Below are 15,087 nucleotides of genomic sequence, written 5' to 3' on the forward strand. Positions count from 1 at the left end.
TAAATTCTCCAGCAAAGGCACGGCTCATAACAGAGTAATCAGCACCGGTATCGAGCAGCGCGGTAATCTCAGTGCCATCAACTGTCGCACGCAAATCGGATGCAGCGTATCTGATACTGTCGCTGCCTCTCGCTGTCCAGGTATCGTCGGCTCGAGGGTTTCGCGATGGAGGGTCTTGACACGTCCCGACGTCAGCGGCCTTGCCTCCAGAGGTCGCTGGTGTTAGTTTTCCCGACGCGGACTCGGCGAGCGACGGCCAGCAGAGCTACTCTGGCGGCCAGGGCTGGAAGAGCAATAACAGAGAGGCGAAGGGGAACGGGACTCGCGCCTTCCAGAGTAGGCAGCGTTCTGGCGTGCCCATTGATGCTGCGCAATCTCATGCGGACGTTCGCCGTTCTGAGGGCAGGGTGCGTCGGGATGGAAACCGCGAAGGCCCACTTGGCGGTACGGACATGCTCGGTAGAGGTGACCAGGCTCCCCACAGTGGTAGCACAGAGGCCTGCGGTCCGGTGTACGCCACAAATCCGACTTGCGAGGGCGTGGCCCAGCTGTAGCAGATGCGGTTGCGGAATATGCGGCGATGTTACTCACGGGGGTCGCCGGGGCCATACTTGTAGCCAGGCACGCTTGCTTGACATGTGCCGATGTTGCTCACGCCAGGCGTTGGGGTAATGGGACCGTAGCCTGTCGTGCGACGTACAACGGATGCGTACGTGGGTCTGTCATCGAACCGCGACGGCGCTTCGGGGACAGGAGGTGCCTGCGCAGCCTGTCGCTCATCGTCCCTGACGACTTGAGTCAGTGCTGCCAACGGCGCAGGTGCAACCAGGGGCAGATGGATCCGTTAGAGATCCTCCCGGACAACTGAGCGAATTAGTTCGCGCAAGGTGTCTGAACTGCCGCCTAGACACGACGAAAAGCCTTCGGGCACCATGCAGTTGATGTCCCGGTTGTACTGGCGGGCCCGTTGTTGCAGCGTCGTCTCCATCGTGGTCGCCTCGGTTAGAAATTCCGCCACCGTGCGGGGTTGGCTGCGCACGAGGCCCGCGAACAGCTCCTGCTTAACCCCACGCATGAGATGGCGTAGCTTCTTCTCCTCTGTCATGTTGGGGTCGGCGCTCTTGAAAAGACGGACCATGTCTTCGGTGTACATGCGCACGTTTTCGTTCGTGCGCTGATTTCGGGAGTGCAGCGCAGCTTCAGCCTTCTCCCGGCGGTCAGCGTTGGGGAACGTAGCCAGGAGACTCGGGCAAAACGTCGCCCAGGTCGGGAAGGGTAGCCTCGTGGTTTTCAAACCACGTCCGAGCAGACTCTTCCAGGGCAAAGTAGATGTTATTGAGCTTGCGCTCGTCGCACCAGCCGTTGTAGCGTGCGACCCGCTCGAAGGTCTCCAGCCAGTCCTCAGCGTCTTCGAACACGTCACCGTGAAAAGATGGCGGTGTTCGCGGTGGGTGGCAAAGGATCGGCGCCAGGGTCCTGGTGTCAGCGGCCATGGCATTTGGACTCGACGGTATAGGCTGGATCGGCGGTGGGGTCCTGGTGTCAGTGGCCATGTCAGTTGGACTCGGCGTTCGAGGCTGCGTCGTCCTTGTTGGCGGGGGAAGGGGCCCAAATTCAGGCGACTCTCAGCGGAGACGGCGGCTCGGTCGATGGTGAACCGGTGTGAGGTCCGTAGTGACGCTGTAGGGAGTGTGCAGGTCAGGAAGCGTACCCAGCACTGCTCCGCCAAACTGTAGCGTGCAACGCCAAAAAGAACACCAGCGCTGAGACGAAAAACCTGCGGCGGTCCCTCAGTGGTTCGAGCGTGCGCGCGGGAGCCAACTAACTTCTTCCTCTTCTAGTGCATGCACTACTTCTGTCTCTTCGAATGCGTGTATCACTATGTATGGGTAGAGGAAGTAATGCCCGATTGCAACATTTGTCATCTGCCCTGTGGAGAGGCCATACAGGTAAGTAAAAGCGAAGAGTGAGAAAACCGAATGAATCAGCACTCCCGAGCATGTCCAGAAAAGACAGGCGAGCGCTTATTCACCTATCAATCACAGCTGCCAGAAAGGGGTTGTTTGTAGTTTTGAAAATAAATGCCTGAAACAAGTTGGTGGACAAATGGTGCACGCCAGATTAACCACTCCTTATCACTCTATTAAGGGCGCAAAAAATTCTGTTACGAAAAGGTTGCCTTTCATAGCGCCCCAGGAAAAGTCCCAAACATTATATTACAAACAAATTCCTTACTTTACTATGGTGAGAAGCCGCGATTAGCGGAGTTTTTGAATCTACTGAGCTATAGGGGCTCGGGGTATATAACGTGAGTCACAAAGGCGATGTCGAATAGGTGATTTAAATAAAATATGTTTGATAAGTTCTGGATGTTAGGGAGAGCCAGTGCTCCCACGAGGCTCTCGTTGGGTGGGGAATGGGCGGTGGAGGGATTCTCGAACATTTCCTTACCATGTAGTAAAGGAGGGGGGGACTGGCAAGTCGGTTTCGGGTTGACGGAAAGGTATCTGCCTGTATATGTATACGTGCTAAGACATGACAGTTTCGTTTCTCAGTAGTGCGCGGGAACGTAGAGGGCACGTGCGGCGGAAATTTTGTTGCCTCGTAAGTACACTGCGTACGATAAAGTCCCAACTGACTAAAGCATCAATTACTCGCGCTACGGGGTCTCCCAAACTGCTGAAGCAGGAGGGTCTTGTAGATGCAAAATCCATCGGCTTATCATCCTACACCTCATAATGTGGATTATAGCATATATACATAGCCGATTTCCATTAATTTCGAGTTCATTTCATTTTGCGGCTCTTGCCGTAAATTCGTCTTTTTGCTGCGGACAATAAATAAAATAGGTAAAGTGAGAACATCTCACATTAAACAATTTTTTCATGCTCATGTAACGCAGTAAACACGACAAAAGGAAGACGGGAGACGACACGAGCGCTGACTAACAACTGGTTTTTTTTCCGCAAAGCGGCAAGTTGGGCAAGTTGGATAACGTTCATGATGTAAAAATAGCGCACAGGGAACACACGGGACGGACAGTAAACGACGCAGACAAGCGCTAACTCGCAACTGAGGTTTATTGCTGACGCGCGCAATATAAGGTAGTCACTTTAAAAACATAAAACAAAAAAAAACCACAAACAGTCCCTCCTGGAAAGACCGTCAAAGGAAAAAATTGAAATTGAAGCATCAGGCGCCACTCATCACTGCGGAAGATCAGTTAAAAAACCGTTATCAAAAAAGCAATTGAATGCAACGCTGAGGCTAAAAAATCGATTTCACAGTCTGCCAAGTTAACAGAGGGCTCACTGATACAGGGATTCCGACATTTCCTAATATGGTATGCCTCCATTATCTCGCGTACACGCTGATCTCGATGTCTGAAAAGTATGACGGTACTAGAAAAAATCGGTTTACAAGTTTTCCCCTTCTGCTCTTCTTTTTTGTTACATTCCCGGCAATGCTCAGGAAGATTGCCATAATGATCTTTTAGGAAGTTACGGTGTTCACCAAGCCTAACCATGTATATAGAGGCGCAGAGGATAAGTATATAGAGGCGCAGGACACAGGAAACAACCCCAAAAAAACAGAACAAAGGTTAAAACTTAAAAATCATAATGCGCATGCACATGACATCCTGACGTCTTTTTAACGAAATTCGAAGAGTATCTTCCACAGCAGACGTCTCTCCCCTATATCCTGGACCTCACACAACGCCAAGAAAGCCTGACTCCTTATCTACCAAATTGATAGATGGTGAAGCAACACTCATCGGCTTCTTTTCTGATTCCATTGGCCTCGACCAGCTCCCTACAAATGCAAACAGCGTTATTAAGCAGGACACTTGTCTTATCTACTGGCGGAAGCAATCGTAGCACTCGCTGCAATGCAAAGCCAAGTTGTACGACAAAGCTACTTTTTTCACCCATCTGTGGTGTTCGAACAAATACTCATTGCTTCTCCACTTAGAAATACAAATTTCCTGTTTAATCACCCTTATCTAATTTTTAACGAGATGGTGGAGGCCTTTATGATCAGGATGGAAGCAGATGAGCGTGTTGCTTCACCATACATGAATTTAGTTGATAAGGAGCCAGGCTTTCTTGGCAACTGTGTGAGATCCAGGAGATAGGGGAGTGCCGTCTACTATGAAATATAGTCTTCGAATTTCGTTGAAAAAGATGTCATCACTCGACTATAATGTGCATGCGCAGTATTGGTTTTTTAGTTTTAATCTTTGCTCTTCTGTTTTTTGGATTGTTCACTGTGTCGTGCACCTTCATATACTTTCCCAAGAAGGTAACAACCGGTTGTTAGTCAGCGTCTGTGTATTCTCCAGACTTCGTTTTGTCCTTTTTTCCCTTACCAACTAGCCCAGTATTATGTTCTCGTAAACAAATCTTTAGATTTTTATTTTGTACATTGATGTGCAATAAAAAAGAAAACGGATAGCAAAATTGATTGAAACCCATCGGCGTTATAATTTTTTTTTCCTGAACCTGTTTCAACCCGTTTGAACCGGTTCGAGACGGTCCGAACCGGTTCGAACCGGAATGGAACGGCCCTCTGGAGCCGAACCCGGAACTGAACGCGAAAGGCGTGAACCCGAACCCGAACCGAACCTGAAAAAATGCCGGTTCGAGACCCTGCTGGCAGCAGTTATTTTTTGTGACTCGTTTGGAGACCAACCGGCGCTTGCATGCCGGTTGGCATGCAGGAGGGCTTACAGAGTGTCGTTAAATCTCGTTAAGTCTCGTACGGTGCCCGGATGTTCTCGTTTCAGAGCCCGGATGACTGGAATTCAGTGCCCGGATGATGGCTCTCGGTCTCGGCGTGACGTCACCACACTGCCGACAACGGGAGCTAAAAGTCTTTCATGCTTAAAAATAAAGTCGATGACTTTTACTTTCTTCTTCGTATCGTCCGAACGACCTTTCTTCTGGGAACAGAATCGTGGCTCGATCCGACTATCTCAAGCGCTGAAATATTTCCTGACACGTACGAGTGTTTTCGTAGCGGCCGTTGTGCACGTGACGGAGGAGTGTTTATTCTAGTCCATAAATGTGTCCTATGCGCTCAAATGGAATTCTGTGATAGTGAAACTCAACTGATTCTTTGCAAAGTAAGACTGCCGAACGGGAAAGCAATGGTTCTTGAGTCCTTTTGTAGGCCTCCTGGTCCTTCTGTAAATCCGCTAGTTGGCTTATCTAATTTTTGTGAAACTATTAACAATGAATGCCTTGTTTTAGGAGTCGACTTTAACCTTCCGGACATTGACTGGTCAGCAGGCGAACCAAAAGATACAGCTCGAAGGAATCTATACTCAACTTTTTTTGACCGTTTAGATTCCAACACCTTTTGTCAGTATGTGCATGAGCACATACTGATTTAAATACCATAGCAGACTGGTGTGTGCATTGGGACATGTCCTTAAATATGAAGAAAACTGTTCCCGTCACCTTCACAAGAAAACGTGGTGATCATGCGTATAGGTACATAATTCTTGATTTTACTCTAAAGATAAGCAAGTCATTTAAATATCTAGGCGACTTTTTTACATCGGACTTACGATGGAATAAACACATTAATTATATTGCTATTAAGACAGCATCACGTTTGGGCTTCCTACGGCGTAATTTTAGCCATTTACCAGGTCTCTTAAAACGCAGATCTATTTCAGTCATGTACGCTCAATACTTTGATATGGATGTGTTTGCTGGGACCCACACATCTGAGTGTGTAGGCAAATTGGTGAAAATTCGGAATAGTGCTGCTAGATTTGTTTTTGGTAATTATAATCGGCAAGTTAGTATGACGGAAAGCAGACGAAAACTTAAATGGCAAGACTTGAATGACCGCAGAAGGTACATCAGACTGAAATTTCTCCATGAGATTTATTATTCGAAAGCTGCCACCTCGTTATATCTCAAAGCGACTGGACCACTGCTTGAAGGTCAGGGAATTTTCTTGCAAGGGTGACGTTTTGCGTTATTTTTTTTTGTCAGAACTGTTCGAGACTTGACCAGTTTGCCATCGAACACAGTATGTGTCACTTCTAATGATGCATTTTTCCATGCTCTGCAATAATTGTTTTATATCTCTAATGAAGTCTGTACTGCCCCTGCTGTAATGCCCTCCAGGGTGATGCATGTAACTAATAAACAAATAAGTTCTTCAGGTTCCTGTTCTCGAGCCTAAGTGCCTAAAAGAAGATTTACGTGGATTGCGGCTGTGAACAAAAAAAAATATGCAGATGGCCCGCCAATGGAGCCAAACAAACATTCTCGTATATTAGGATCTGCGTCGGAGGCCGCGACGAGGTACAAGGCGCAAGCGACGAAGCCATTGATGGGGCCAGTAATTGCGCATCCAGCACATCTCGAAACGGGTGTTCCTGGTATATTTTGCGCTTGCTGTTAAGTACAGAGAGCTCGGTCACTCCAGAAGAGCTTTGCCGTCGACGCACGTGCGTATCCAGAAAAAAACCGAATAATATGTACTAGTATGAACATTCACCATAAACGCGACAATGTCTAGCTGTTATCTGAACAGCGGGAACACGGCGGAGCGCAACCTCACGTATATGCGCCTATTCTAACTCTGATGTGGCCCTTTATCATGCAGAGTAACTCTCTGCCGTATCAGCATGAGTCGTGGTTGAGATAGTACTGCGAGTCGTTGACTAATCTATTAAGTGTGCTCTGCGGCAAAAGGAGCTCGGCGAATTCAGCCGAAACCCCTGCCCCATCCATGAATCGTGAAAATAAACGGCTCTTCCCGTTAGAAAATTGAATAGCGTTATACGGTTGCAGTCACACTCGCATAGGCGCACATTCATGCACATTTGCATTTGGTCATTCGGCATTCCGCACGACAGACCCACATGTTTAATGACAAAATATCTCACCCAGCAGCCTAATCGCAGTGCGCGCCAACGATGTGGCCCGTACCAACGACGAATCGTGTCGTTGTCACATGGACACCGGTCTTCATAGACGGTGCGCACGGCACTCTCGCCAAACCTAGTTCATTGTCAGCTATTTGAAGAAAGATTATCAAGGTTCTGAGATAACCTTCCTGATGAGCTTGGTGAACCGTTGAGGTAGCAGAGGGCAGGTATTGCCACACACGGTCGTATTTCAGCCTACAACGCAAAAAATCTTCGCTCCCCGCTTTCTAAAGTAAAATGGGATACTGTCCTCCTCTATCATCTTCTTTGAAGGAGGGCAGAAAGTTGGGCAAGTTGGTAAACATTCATGATGGGTTTCAAAGCGCGACAAGACGGAGACGAAAGGAAGAAACACACACGACAAGCGGCTGTCGTGTGTGTTTCTTCCTTTCGTCTCCGTCTTGTCGCGCTTTGAAACCCATCATGAATCATCTTCTTTCGTTATCAAACGCACGTTTCCGGCACGTTTTCGGCAACGTCATGTAATACCTCCACTGTCCTGCGTATAAATGACTCTGTAATTTAAATTTCTTCCTGTGTTAAATCACATGGGATTTTTTTCCATGAATTCATGCTGTGGGACCATCATACTGATTTTCTGCGCACTAAACTTTCTCGGGTTTTAGGTATGCTTAGAAAATGTCGACATTTGCTTCCACCGCATCTCATGCGCTTACTATACCACACACATTTGACTTACAGCTGCGTTACAGCCGTCTAGTCTTGGGAAACAGCACAAAAAGAGCTCTTCAAAAGCTGGTCATTATGCAGAAGCAATGCCCTACGCGCAGTTGCAAATCAGCATAATCATGCCCACACTCATTCACTTTTTGCAATATATCAAGTAGTTCAAGTCAGTACGCTTTATGTGTGCAAGCGTCTGTTAAATCTCAAATCAGAGATGCGTAAAAAGCTGAAAACCCTGCATAAAATAGCATAACTAAGAGAAAAGGTTTTGTCTCGCCCTACTCGATCTCCAGAAATTTGGTTCGTAGTGACACCACAGCATGCAGATGATTTGTTTCAGTCTTCCGCAAGCACTAAATAAACTGTACCTAACTGCAGAAAAACTGCGTACATTACAAAAAAAAAAAGAGTTCTTCGCTGTGATCGCTTCATGCAACTGCGAAAGATGTTTTTCTTTGAGTGTATCATTTTGTAATCATATGTCCTGTTTATTTCTTTTTCATTTATTTTCTGCCACTACGTAACGTTATGTTGCTGATTTCTGTTTGGTGATGTTTTGCTGTTGATGATACTCTTTTTCCTGCTGCCGCTGTCGACGTAGATGTTTTGTTTCTATGGGAAGTGGGGCCTGGCAAGCCACAAAACCGTGGCTTTTTTCTTGTTTTCCTTATCGCAGTTTGCCGCACAGAGTTTTCCCTCGTATGTTTCTATCATGTAAAAGTTTTTGCTGTGGAAGAAATAAAGAAACTCAAACTCAAACAACACTGAAACCACAAAACAAGCGCATGTGAACTCCTGGACGCTGCCTTGCACATATCAGCTCGAGAACTCCTTTTCAACCAAAAGGTCCGGCAGAGCTTCCCTGTTTGCACCACAGGTGCGCTTACTTTTCCGCAAATAGTCATCATTACTTCTCCGCACCACATCATTTTGGAATGATGTCCGTGATTCAAATCCGTCGTTAAATACCCCGTTTCACTCAGTGAGCATGTTTCTAGCTTTTGCTGCTATAATAGTCCATATACCGTTCATAGCAAGCTTGTATTCGTTTTGTACACATTCCCTTGTGTAGATTGCGTGCATCTCTGGGTATTCCCTTCAGTAGTGACCATGTATATTCAATTAATTGCCAGGAACTCCGCTATGTTGCTTCGCAAAACGAAAACGGCACTCAGCAATGTTTTCACCTTGTTTAAAATAAGCGACTTTGATACTGTACCTTCCTTACAAAATGCCCTTCGTGGCCTTTAAGTTTCAATGAATAAATAACCCTCATGGGAGCTCGCGCTTCAAGTTACCAACCTTCCAATGACTTTTTGTACACTTCCAACGTAGGTTTATTCGCATGAGCACTGTTATGTCTAAACCCTACGGCTTCATGGACAGTGGCTGGGCCTACAAGAACATATCTGGATGAATGCCATGACTTTCGAGTATAAGACGTTCAGTTCTTTCTGCAGATTTGCCCCACACTGCACATGAGTTTCATTCTTGGTTAAATTTCTTGTAGCTGCGCGTTCTAAGAATGCCTTATCTAGCTTCAAATAATAGGGCACTGCCTCATCATCGAACCATTGATTCCTGATCTATTTCTTCCAATTTTAATGTAGCTCTACACTATACTTCTTTTCCATTAGATCAATGAAGTTCTTACCAGGAGCGTTTATTGTCTCCCACTGAAGACCTTTATTTCTCTGTCCTGTTGTCCTGCGCACTTGCTCGCTAGTGTTGCTTTGTGGTCCTTTTCCGCATTTGTCAGTCAACGCTTATTACGTATAAGCATTTGAATGTGTTGGCTGCCGACCTGCTACCATTGAATTTCCGCGGGCGTTCTTCATATTATGTTTTATTCTGAACTTCCTGTGCTTCGAACGATGCTCAGCCCATATCACCCTGTACTGCCTCGTTTGTGGTTTTCCCATTGGCATCTTCCAACAGCACACTGACTTATTTGCAATCTCGTCTGAATTTCAGCCTTTTGGCACCGTTAGTCCCATATGTTCACCGCTTAATTTTGCGTTCCCTATTAATGGTGAACCATTTGTTGTCTCATGAGTTGCGAGTACAGGGCGTGGTGGTAGAGCGTGTCCGCACGAAAATAACGTTTTGAAAGAGAAATTCGAAGGGATTCCGATTCCAACCCAGGCCCCTGCTGTGCCAAGCGGCCACGCTACGCACACGCCACGAAGGGTCGTTGGAGGTTAGAGAGGCACGAATTGAACGGGTTGTGGTATATACGACGGCAAAGTGTGTCGAGGACGTGTACCGGTGTTAGACAACCATGACTTGCGAAAAAACAATTGCCGACCTCATACAACCCATAGCGATAAAATGCTGTGCTAAAATTCATTTTGAGCATATTTATTTATTTATTTATTTATTTATACGGAATACCCCTAAAGGCCCTCGAGAGGGTATTACATAGGGGGGGGGGGGCACAGGCAATTGAACAGAATAAAACAAAACCACAAATATAAAACAAACAACAAAAGCACAAATAAGACACTGCATGACATAAGTAAGCAAAAGAATCAAAATAATGGCAGCGCGGCAAAGAACGAAGATTACTGCAGTATTAAAATTATACAAAGAGAACACTAATGCAATGAATCATTTTAGTAACATACCCTGCAAAAAAGGAAGCCATGAACAAATAAAATAACAATGTATGCGAAGAGTTAAGCAGTAGTTATTGAAGATATAAGTTTAAAATATTTATCAGGATCTGTGGTGGTTGCGATATGTGAAGGCAGAGTGTTCCAGTCAGATATTGTGCGTGGTAAGAATGAATGCGCATAGTTAAATGTTCTGCACGTGAAACGGCTAACTTTAAAGGGATGATCGCGGCGGTCAAAAATCGACGGAGGCAAAGAAAAAAAGTCGTTATGAAGTGATGGATGATGATAAAGTTTGTGAAAAAGTGACAGTCGTGCAATTTTGCGGCGGAGACATAAATCCTGGAGACCTGCGCGTTTCTTTAAGGCTGTGATGCTGGTGTTACGTGAATAATCGGAGTAAATAAAACGAACGGAGCGGTTCTGCAATGATTCAATGTTATTTATTAGGTAAGATTGGTAAGAGTCCCAAATAGCCTAGGCGTATTCAATTTTAGGTCGAATTAGAGTGGTATAGGCACGGGCACGGAGGTGAGGAGAAGCATGCTTTAGGTTATGCTTTAAGAGACCTAATGACCGATTAGCAGATGCAAGCTTAAGGTTAATATGGTGATTCCATGCTAAGTCTGAATGAAGGTGAAGTCCTAAGTACTTATACGTGCTGACTAGCTCGAGTGAGCTATTATTTAAGGAGTAGGCTGTTTGAATTCGAGACATTCGGTTAGTAAAAGGCATCAATTTAGTTTTTGAATGATTAAGTTGCATAAGCCAGGTTGAGCACCATGCTGTTACTGAACCCAGGTCAGATTGAAGGGATTGGCAATTGGTGTTAGAATAAATTTTGCGATAAATTACACAATCATCAGAAAAAAGTCTGATATGGGAAGAAATGGAATCCGGTAAATCGTTGATAAATATTAGGAAAAGTAAGGGGCCAAGCACACTTCCTTGTGGTACGCCAGAGTGTCATCATCATCATCAGCCTGACTACACGCACTGCACGGCAAAGGCCTCTCCCATGTCTCTCCAATTAACTCTGTCCTTTTCTAGTTGCCGCCACTGTATCCCCGCAAACTTCTTAATCTCATACGCCCAACTAACTTTCTGCCGTCCCCTGCTACGTTTGCTTTCTCTTGGAATCCACTCCGTTACCCTTAAGGACCAGCGGTTATCTTGCCTTCGCACTACATGCCCTGCCCAAGCCCACTTCTTCCTCTTGATTTCAACTAGGATGTCATTAACCCGCGTTTGTTCCCTCACCCACTCCGCCCTCTTCCGATCTCTTAACGTTACACCTATCATTTTCCTTTCCATAGCTCGCTGCGTTGTTCTTAACTTAAGCTGAACCCTCTTTGTTAGCCTCCACGTTTCTGCCCCATAGGTGAGTACCGGTAGGATACAGCTGTTATATACTTTTCTCTTCAGGGATATTGGTAAGCTACCATTCATGACCTGAGAGAACCTGCCATACGCGCTCCACCCCATTCTTATTCTTCTAGTTATTTCCCTCTCATGATCCGGATCTGCGGTCACTACCTGACCTAAGTAAACATATTCTCTTACTACTTCCAGCACCTCGCTACCAATTGCGAACTGCTGTTCCCTTGCAAGGCTATTGAACGTTACTTTGGTTTTCTGCATGTTAATTCTTAGCCCCACTGTTCTACTCTGCCTGTCTAGCTGATTGATCATGCTTTGCAGTTCTTGTCCTGAGTGGCTTAGCAAGGCAATGTCATCAGCGAATCGCAAATTAGTCAGGTAATCTCCACTAACTCTTATCCCCAACTCTTCCCATTCCAGTCCCCGGAATACCTCCTATAAGCAGGCAGTGAAGAGCATTGGCGAGATCGTGTCTCCCTGCCTGACACCTTTCCGTATTGGAATTTTATTGCTGACTTTATGGAGAACTATAGTAGCTGTGCAATCGTTATAAATATCTTCCAATATTTTCACATAGCACTCTTCCACACCTTGATTCCGCAATGCCTGCATGACAGCTGAGGTTTCCACTGAGTCGAATGCTTTCTCGTAATCAATGAAGGCTATATATAGGGGTTGGTTATATTCTGCGCATTTCTGTATCACCTGATTTATTGTGTGAATGTGGTCTATTGTCGAGTATCCTTTACTAAAGCCAGCCTGATCATTTGGCTGACTAAAGTCCAAGGTTGTCCCGACTCTATTAGCGATTACCTTAGTAAATACCTTGTAGGCAACGGACAATAAGCTGATCGGTCTATAATTCTTCAAGTTCTTGACGTCTCCTTTCTTATGAATTAAGATAATGTTAGCGTTCTTCCAAGCTTCTGGTACTCTCGAGGTCACAAGGCATTGCGTATACAGGGTGGCTAGTTTTTGTAGCACAATCTCTCCTCCGTCCTTCAGCAAATCTGCTGTTACCTGATCCCCACCAGCTGCTTTCCCTCTTTGCATTGCTACTAAAGCTTTCTTTACTTCCTCCTTCGTTACTGGCGGGATGTCCCATTGCTGTGGTCGACTGCCTCCCTCAGTAACTTGATGATTATATTCGCTACTGTATAGATTTGTGTACAACTCTGCGGCTAATTCAACTATCTCATCCATATTGTTGATGACAATGCCCTGTTTGTCTTTTAGCGCATACATCTGGTTTTTACCTATGCCCAGTTTTCTCCTCACTGATTTTAGGCTACCTGTATTCCTTAGAGTGTACTTGGCTGAAAGACGAATTGTGGTTATTGACAGTTGTAAATTGAGATCTGGAAAAGAGAAAATCTTTAACCCATGTAATGACAGGAGGGTGAATATTAAGCAGTACTAGTTTCATTAATAACCGGTTGTGAGGTACTCTGTCGAAAGCTTTGGAAAAATCAAGAAATATGGAGTCTACTTGAATGCCAGCATCAATCGGTGAATGTATGTTTTGAATGAATCCGTCAAGTTGCGTTTCGCATGAGTAGCCTTTACGGAACCCATGTTGATATTTAAAGATAATGTTATGTTCTTCAAAATAGTTAATTACCTGCGAGTGAATTACGTGTTCAAGAAGTTTGCAAACAGTGCTAGTTAATGAAATTGGTCGGTAATTTAGTTGTGAGGAACGATCGCCAGACTTGGAAATTGGCACAACTTTAGCTTGGCGCCAGTCCAGCGGAATCACGCCTGATGATAGAGATTGTGAAAAAATAGCGGACAAGATGCGATGAATACCATCAGATGAATTTTTGAGTATTTTGTTATTAAAGCCAAGGTGATCTGATGCTGATGTTGTTTTAAACTTCTCTTGTAAGGATAAGATACCGGTCTCACTGATACATATTTCGGACATTGACGTATTAGAAGTGCTGACAGAAATAGGAGGTAGAGGGAGATCTTCAAGGGTAAAAACGGATGTGAATGCTTTATTGAAAAGTTCGGCGCATTCGGGCACTGGAACACTGCTGCCTTCCGCGTTGGTAAGAGTAATGTCAGGATGAATAGCGGGGTTTCTTATCTGCCAGAACTTCCGTGGGTTGTTTGTTAGCATTGCCGGTAGATCGTGTGTGAAGAAGTGCCTACGTGCAGGTATCAACTCAGACTGATATTCCTTATCACATAGTTTGTACCATTGCCAAGATTCGGAGTGTCTGTTCTTGTCGGCTTGTCTCTAAAGGCGCTTTTTCTTGTTATTAAGGCGACGTAGATGCCTATTAAACCAAGGCGCTGTGTGAGTGCATGGGATACTGATGACGGGTATGAATCTGTCAATGAGAGTAGGAAGTTTCACGCTGAACAGGTTCCAGTTCGTTTCCACGGAGCGCGACGAAAAATCGTGAAGAAAATGATCAGCAAAAACTGACAACTGAGCGTTTATTTCACCGAAGTTTGCTCGGTTGTAGAACTTTATTTGTTTAGTACGAGTTACCTTTTTATGGGGCACAAAATTCAGGTTACCCGTGATTATGGAATGGTCGGAAAGGCGTTCTAAGAGCGCAATGTTGCAGCAAAAGTAAGGACCACTTGTCAGGATAAGATCGAGAATATTGGCTGTAGTGGCGGAACGACGCGTAGGTTCAGAAATAAGTTGTTGCAAAGGGAAATCGAGACAGGACTGGAGGAAAGCCTGAGCTTCAGGATCATTGGCAGGAGCTGTTAATGACGACCAGTTAATAGCCGGAAAGTTAAAGTCACCAAGTAAACGTAAGCTTGAATTCGGGAAACGACAAGTAAGATCGCTTAGTAAACTAGAAAACTGACTTGCGAATGAAGAATTCATGTCCGGAGGGCGGTAAATGACGCCAATGATGACGACCGTGGGACCACAACTCAACCGAACCCATACCAATTCTAGGTACGACGTGTCCTCGATAGGCACAGCAGTGAGCACTTTATTGACAGCCAGAAGGACACCGCCACCTCTACGGCCCGTGCGGTCACAACGAAATATGTTGAATTCGGAGTCACAGGCGAAAACGACATCACCAGGAACCATGTCATTTAACCAAGGGCGCTATGCTGGAAGGCCCGAGTTTGCTGAAACTCGAAATCTTCCCGAGCAATGGCGACGCCCTCAGATGAGTGAAGTAATGGTAGCAAGACAAAATCCCACCCTCGTCACGCCTCCAACTTCATTGCGTTATCTGGATATATTCCGTGCCTTATCATCACATCGGCGCCACCTCATCGGCTTCTTGGGCGGTCTACAAAGAACGGGACACGTGAGCCAACCGCCGGTGCACTCTTCATTTGTGTGTCGCTCTGCCAAGTGCGTCGCGTGTGCATTGAGACAAACGAGGTTTGTTGAATTTTATAATGCACTTAGTACACCTTTATAAGCATTATATAGTGTGCAAGATTTGGATTTAAAGCGCTTAA

The sequence above is a fragment of the Amblyomma mixtum genome, chromosome 4 (genome assembly GCF_055824585.1).
Source record: "Amblyomma mixtum isolate Tamu chromosome 4, ASM5582458v1, whole genome shotgun sequence".
Classification (NCBI taxonomy): Eukaryota; Metazoa; Arthropoda; class Arachnida; order Ixodida; family Ixodidae; genus Amblyomma; species Amblyomma mixtum.